Genomic DNA, 7,745 nt, shown 5'->3' on the forward strand with positions numbered 1-7,745 from the left:
ACATGTTGTCGGCTTTTCATTGACTCTGGTTTAAATATTTACGATGCCAACAGCCATTTCATCACTTATGCTTGGGTAAATATTGTAGTTTGTTTTGTTTGACCACAGGCGACCCAGACACTATTAATAAGCTTATTATTGAGTTTTTCTCACTGTTTTCCCTATCAGTTCCTCTCCTTTTCTTCATCACAGTCCCTCTATGGATATAGGGACTGTGTCTTCATGCTCTGACTGATCGGAGTAAATAAAATAAACTGTTATATAACCTAACCTAGTCTATTGACTCTTTATTCATTTTACACCCCATTACAAGGACGTTTATCTCTCATATACTCATCTTGTAATTAATTAGTCAACACAACTAATCATGCTAATCCGTGGACTTATCAAGGGTTGGTCAACATTGGAAAGATGGAAATGTAAATCCTTAGCAAAGTCCATATCACAGGCGGCCCAGACACTATGAATAGCTTATCATTGAGTTTTTCTCAGTTTTGTCTATCAGTTCCTCTCCTTTTCTTCATGCTCTGACTGATCGTAGTAAATAAAATGAATGACTATAAAGCCTAACCTAGCCTCTGGACTCTTTATTTTACACCCCATTACAAGGACGTTTATATCTCATGTACACATCTTGTAAATAATTAGTCAACATAACTAATCATGCTAATCCGTGGACTTATCAGGGATTTTATGGGTGGTCAACATCGCGAAAGATAGGAAAGACTATCTTTCAATGTTGACCAACCCTTGATAAGATAAGAGAAAACAGTGAGAAAAACTCAATAAGAAGCTTATTAATAGTGTCTGGGTCGCCCGTGGAGAGCCTAAAACAAATAGGTCGACACCGCTTTCGCAATACAAGCTTTAGCAAAAACAAATAAATACACTAATTAATTACATCGTGGAAATCCGAAATAAGACATGTTGATTGTTTCTGATATCCGCTAAGCGTAAAGTAACAAGGTTCAAGTATCAAGACAAGTACGAATGTTATCGGCTTTTCTTTGTCCCTGGTTAAATATTTACGATGCCAACTGCCATTTCATCACTAATGATTGGGTAAATCTTGTAGTTTTTTGTCTGACGTGTGTGAAGACCTCTAAGTGGTCCCTGACTTCAAAGTGGTCCCCGTAGTTGTAATTGAACTGAAATTTTACGCAGTCCAGGGATTTTTCCATTCCTATATTTGCATAAAGTTGTTAAACTTTGTAACATTGCCAATACTAATCTGTTATTTTGGTCCTTTTTGATATATGCGCTCACTTTTATTACTTTTTCTAAATTCCGATGCATTTTACCAGCCCAAACTGCGCGTCCAATTTTTTCACCTGGTTAGGGTGTCTCATATTAGCATCATGGGAGATTGCGCTCCACATGGCACGGTCGAGACCAGCGACCGCGACCCACCGATCACTGTACGGATATGCGGATGTCCATATGGCCTAGCAGTTTACTGAGTGAGTACCAGCTCAAACAGTCATTAATTTCAATCTTGTTGCTCGACGTTATATTTCATACTCGCATACAGGCGTTCTGTTTACTGGGTAGCTCTGCATGGCAGGGCCGAGTGTTACCGGCGTTATACGGCCTCCCACCACATGTGTTGGGAGGTCGTATAACGCCGCGCCGCTACGAACACACAGCCCTGCCATGGCCATGCAGAGCTACGTTCCGACCATTGTTCCGACGTTCTGTTCCGTAGACTTTTACGGAACAGAACATCGGAACGTAGCATAAACTACACTTATACAAACTATCCAGTAAACAGAACGCCTGTGTGCGAGTGCTGATTGTCTTCGTCCAAAATCAAATTACACTGTGAACTTACACAGAAACATCGCACAATGAATGATGGCCCTGCGTACGATGCTGTGTTTCTGGCGTTATATAACGCAGAGCTAGAACTGCTGTACCTCTCTCGGGGGGAGGGGAAGTACTTGTTCAGAGAAGTGGTAGGGGTGTGCGGCCGCAGGTATAAAACCCAGGGCCCATTTTAGACCTAAAATCTCGTTGTTTTAGAACCCCATTTTAGACCTTTATGACCTTTGACCCAGGTCAACAGTCATAGCGTCAACATTTTTAAAACGGAAAAGCATGTATTTGCCCCGGCAAAGCCTACCACTGTAAGCTTATACTGCGTTTAGAGCTATTTTGTTGCTGGCCAAGCCATGATTCCGAAAAATCATGAGGAAATACCAACAAATTTTGTGAAAGAAAATGCCTTTCACTCTCACCAAATTTTGGTCCAGCTTCTGCAAATTATCAGTTATCTGCAGTAGTCTGAGTGGTGTTTTTTTTAAATTACAATTCACAACAAACCTCGCTGTTTGTCTGTAAAGCAATACTAACTTCATATGGCCATGGTCAACCTGAATAATACTAGGAGCAGTAGAGCCACTTTGTTTGGGTATTTTCTATTGGGCAAAAATCTGCCATATGTAGAGTTCTGACAAATCAGTGACAATGTTTTAAAACAAAGTCCATATTTACTTTAAGCCAGGGGGTCTCTGTAATGGTTCCCCTGCCGCAGAAAGATATCCATGCTTATTGAGTGCAGCTCAGAACCCTGCTAGCGAGATGGGAACAGACTGTTGAAATTTGTTCTTGTGTGGCACTCAAACTTCAACCCCATTTTAGACCATGGTTTACAGTGGAATTGACCCCCCCTATTTTGGACCAAGTTGCTGAAGTACCCACCCCATTGGGCGGCGCATGTTCATATTGGCAAGTAATAGAAGTGACCCCCCCCTGACTGCTCTTTGCCAACTTAGATTTTTTTACCTGTCCGTGGTATTTTGGGGAAAGGGTTTTAAACACAGTTTGTCAGGAATTTATGATGATACTTGAAAGAATAGAAATATACTCCAACACCCGACCCTGGCCCACTAAGCCCCAAGGCTGTATCATGCATGCACAGGAAAGCAAATTTAGCACTTGGAGGCAGCCATGTGTTGAGTTTGTACTCTACATGCCTTGACATTGTTTTCATTGTAACTTAGGTCATTTCACATCATTGGTACAACGTACATTTCAGTGACTTGGAATGACAAAGTTCTTTTACGTCAAGGACTGTGTCATCAGTCTTAACTGATGTCTAGCTGTTAATTCAAGCTGACAATCTAAACTGAATACAAGACATGGAATTTGTGTCCATACACTTTTGTAATATATTGTGGTTTCAGTCGGATTTGAACTCACAACGTATAGCACCAGTCACCTAGCGCAGAAGCCATAGATAAAACCGCTGAGCCAAATCCCCAATCTCAGCCTCATGTGTGTTCAGCACACAATTTGAGTCTACGGTTACACCTATAGTGTACTCATTTATGTATTTTGTTATGTCTCCATTTCAATACTTACCGTAGTCATAATTTTACATATGTGCTTATAATGAACAGACCTGCTTTGAGTCGGTTTTTAGCTCATATTTGGTGTGTATATAAATACCAAAAAGAGATTATATTTGTGTTTCTTTCTTAATTTGCATACATTTTATCTTCTGATAATGATGACTGGATTGATTTGCTTACTGGTAATAAATTTTTCAATTTTAATCTCTCCAGATAACAGAGTTCTTGGAAATGATGTGGAAAGATCAGAGTTATCACTGCTTGCTGATTTGGACCATGCCTACACGTTTTAACAGGCTGAATAATAAACTGGTGACATACTCAAAAATTGGCGACCAACAGAAAAGTAAAAAAAAACAGTATTTCCCCGCACATACACACCATGATCATACCAGAAACAAGCATGATGCCATTTACTTAATGCACAACACACGAATGCCAACTATTTGTTGTAATCTTTATTTTCCTGTCATATGATTATTAGTCCCCAAGGACACCGTCCTGGGGGACTTATAGGTTTGGTCATGTCCGTGTGTGCGTCCGTCCGTGCGTGTGTCCGTCCGTCCATTCACACCGATATCTCAGAGACGCCTGGAGCGATTTTGTTCAAACTTGATACAAGGATAATACCCTACCTCATACAGATGCACGTCAATTTGTTTCACAATGTGATCAAATTTGGCCATGTTAGAGGACTTTTTAGTTTACACCTCCATAGACTCCCATGTATAAGGCAGCTCTCCATAGACTCCCATGTATAAGGCCAAGAAAAATAAAAATTTAGTTTCTCATCGTATTCATATTGCAAAAAGGATGCAGTGACACAGTTTTTAGTCCCCACAGATAAAGTCCAGGGGGCTTATAGATTGGGACATATCCGTCCGTTCACCCATCCGTTCACCCATCCGTTCACGCAGATATCTAGACACTTTGACAAAATGTCACGTGACCTTGGTGACCTTTGACGTCAAATATACATATTTGTCCATAACTCAGTAACCACAAGTGCTAAACCTTTCATATATGGTATGATAGGACACCTTATGACGCCACATATTGTACCTCATTAATGATGTGCATTTCTAATTTTGAGCGAGCCAATAGAGCTAGAGGTCTGATTTTGGTATATAGGGATAACTTAGCAATACAATTTTTTTTGACAAAATGTCACGTGACTTCGTTGACCTTTGACCTTGATTATACATATATATGCACAACTCAGTAACCACAAGTTCTTTACGCTTCAATTTTGATAGGATAATAGACCTTAAGATGTCACATCTTGTACCTCATTTATTGTGCGCATATGTATTTCTTGGCTGGCCAATACAGCTAGAGGTCTGATCTTTTTTTCCCGATTTAGAACCATAACTTAGGCATGCCTCTTGTTTCAAATTGGGAACAATGACATAGACCTATGTGCCCATAGATCTGAACATATACACTCCAGTGATACTTCTTAATGACCACATTTCCCTGCCCCATCAAGACTAATACTCCTGTTACAAGTGGAGACTACGTCATTGTCAATGACTTGTTTTTTTGAAATTCTCGAAAAATCTAAAATCATGTTAAAAGTTTGAATTTAAATGCTACTTCTTAGGCTATCGACAGTGTTGTACACTTTTTTGGTCTTTAATGTGTCTTACTTGAAGAAAACCCTTGGAAAACTGAGGATATTTGAGATTGGTTTACAACACATTTGCTGCTGTATGGGGCTTTAAGGTTTGGCTGAAACAAAATATTATTTTTTACACCAAAACCCCTTGTCTGACAGCACTGATATTTGTTATACAGATTCATAGGGATGATCAAATTGTGAAATATTCAAATTTTGATAAATCCACAATTTTCTATTTTCAGGACAATTTTTAGCTCACATTTGGTGTATACATGTACGTATATTATACCAAAAAGAGTTTTTATGGTAGGTCAGCGGTGTCTACATTTATGTATGTTAGTATGTGTGCATGCTACCTTCGTGCACATCGAAAACTCAAAAACCGCAGCACTACCATTGTAGTATTTGGTGAACTGGTGCACCTGGGGGTGGAGATGTGAATTTGTTCAAATGAAAGTGTCAGTCTTCAAAATATGATGATGATATAAAAAAAGAAATGTGGTAGAAAACAGAGAAAATCCAGCAAACGCTTAAACTCTGTAACGGCAGTCTAGATTTTGTTGAAACTCTGTATGCGGGATGTTTATGGTGATTTTCGTTAGTATTGTGGCGAAATTTTCATTTTTAGCTACTATACGATAGTCTTTTGAAGCTATTGGGATGGGTATCTGTCCGGCATCCGTTGTCAGTATGTATGTATGTCCGTTTGTGAGGCGTCCAGTCACTCAAATATCTTGATAACCGCAGTACTTACTGATTCGCTATTTGTTGCGTAGATGAAAAATATGATTTGAGAATATATTTTTTTTAATTTTTAGCTCACATTTGTATACCAATGTGAGGTTATCATATAAGCTGAATCAGTTCATTTGCATCCGATTTGCATGTCTGTATGTCTGTATATTTGTGGGTATGTGCAGATGTATGTCCGTCACACACAAAGGCTCCCATACCGCCAAAGCTACCATCTCAGTTTGTGGTGTACAGGTAGATGCAGGGGTTGAGATGTGAATTTGCTCAAATGAACACATCAGTGTCAAAAATGTGCAAATGAGGTAAGAAAAAGTGAAATGCAGCAAATGTGAAGAAGGCATGCCAGTGAGAAACAGGCAAACTCCACTGATCTTGACTCATTTCTGTCATTGTTTATGAACCGTTACATATTAACAGACCAGCTGCAACCATAGACAGTAGATGGGGGAAGACAGTTTATACTAAACTAAGAGGGGCTTGTTTCTGCTATGCATGTTGCTAAAGTTTACCTCCAGTACCAAAAGTTAGACCTTAATTACTTTTGCATTCTTGTTTTTCAGGTTAAATATTTCTTGTTGTTTTTCTGGTTGTACTGTGCAGAAATCATTGCCATAACATCAACGTAGAATTTTCCCTCCACTGAACAGATAGGAACAACATTTATTGTTGATCATTGGTAACCCATACTGGTATATACCAATTCTGATCAAATTTGAGCGACACCGTATAATTGCGGTATTTTTTCTGAAACCACTCATCTGATTATTTTGAAAGTTTGTATACATGTTCCTCAGGATGACCTCAGTCAAGTTTATACAAATTGAATTGAAATTTTTATATTTGTAATTTTAGGGCAATTTTCCGAATTTTTGGTCAAAAATATTTTATTCAAAAACAACAAATCTGATAGCTTTGATATTTGGTATACAGGTTCCTCAGGTTGATGAAAATCAGTTTTATGATATTGTGAAGATATCTCGAATTTTGTATTTTTGCTGATTTTTTGGTTATTTTTCTCATTTTAAGTAAAATTTCTTCTTTTCAGAAACCGCTAGCCCAATTGCTCTCAAATTTGGATTGGATGTTTACAAGGGTGTTACCCTTCTAATTGTTGAAGTTATGACAAAATTGGAAATATTACTGTTTTGGGGCAATTTTTGTCATTTTTGGTCAAAAATTCTTAAAAAAAATTTTCTTTTAAAGCTCTTGGACAGACAACTTGTTCTCAAAATTACTTGTCTGATAGCTTTGTAATTTGTACAAAAGTCCCGAGGGATGTTATTTGATAAATTTTCTGCTCAAAGTGTTGGGAGACCCCCAAATTTTTATATTTTAGGTAATTTTCTCAGTTTGTGACCTTAAATGACCTACACCAACCCAGGATATGTTGTGAGAGAGTTTCGAAGGCTGTGAACATAATTTTGTCATATTTAATATCAATTTGTAGTAAAATTTGATCCAGAAACAAAGTGGAAGTAAATATTTTCATTGCGAACCAATTTTTTCAACTTTTGCATGTTAAGACACATAAGAACTGATGAGAAATTAGGATCCAGGATAATTCCAGATGTTGTAATCCCCCCCAGATGTTGCAATCCCCCCCACAGTGGAAGGCATTTCGCTATCTGTAACTGATTTAAGTGTTGTTTACATTTGAATGATAGCACTCATAGCATTAATTAAAACATCCCCAAGGTTGTAAATACATTTCCTGTCAGCTGGTTTTATGTAAGGGGTGGAACATTTGATATTCAGGAGGGGGTAGGGGCTAGAAGATTGATGAGGTAGCATTACTTTTTACCAGATCCCTTGTACATTTTTTCCCACTCTTTATTTTTTCCCCACTCTCCCACCTTTTCTTTTTGTCAAGCTTCTCTGGCTAATTTTTTTGTTGACATTGCTTTCTGTATGTAGGATCTGCTTGTCCCGTCGCTATAGAAGATGATATGCATGTTCCCAAAGACGACCTCCAGTACCTAAGTTGCAGACCTTATTTGCTTTTATCATTCTTGTTTTTC

The 7,745-nt window shown here is 38.3% G+C and overlaps 1 long non-coding RNA gene across 1 annotated transcript; it reads left to right on the forward strand.

Moving 5' to 3' along the window:
* The first annotated feature begins 1,337 nt into the window (after positions 1-1,337).
* LOC139137178 (uncharacterized) lies at positions 1,338-4,711 on the forward strand. Its single transcript, XR_011553335.1, has 2 exons — positions 1,338-1,460; positions 3,567-4,711. It is a non-coding gene; the product is annotated as an uncharacterized lncRNA (long non-coding RNA).
* Positions 4,712-7,745: the final 3,034 nt, after the last annotated feature.

Source organism: Ptychodera flava, chromosome 7 (assembly GCF_041260155.1).
Source record: "Ptychodera flava strain L36383 chromosome 7, AS_Pfla_20210202, whole genome shotgun sequence".
Taxonomy (NCBI): Eukaryota; Metazoa; Hemichordata; class Enteropneusta; family Ptychoderidae; genus Ptychodera; species Ptychodera flava.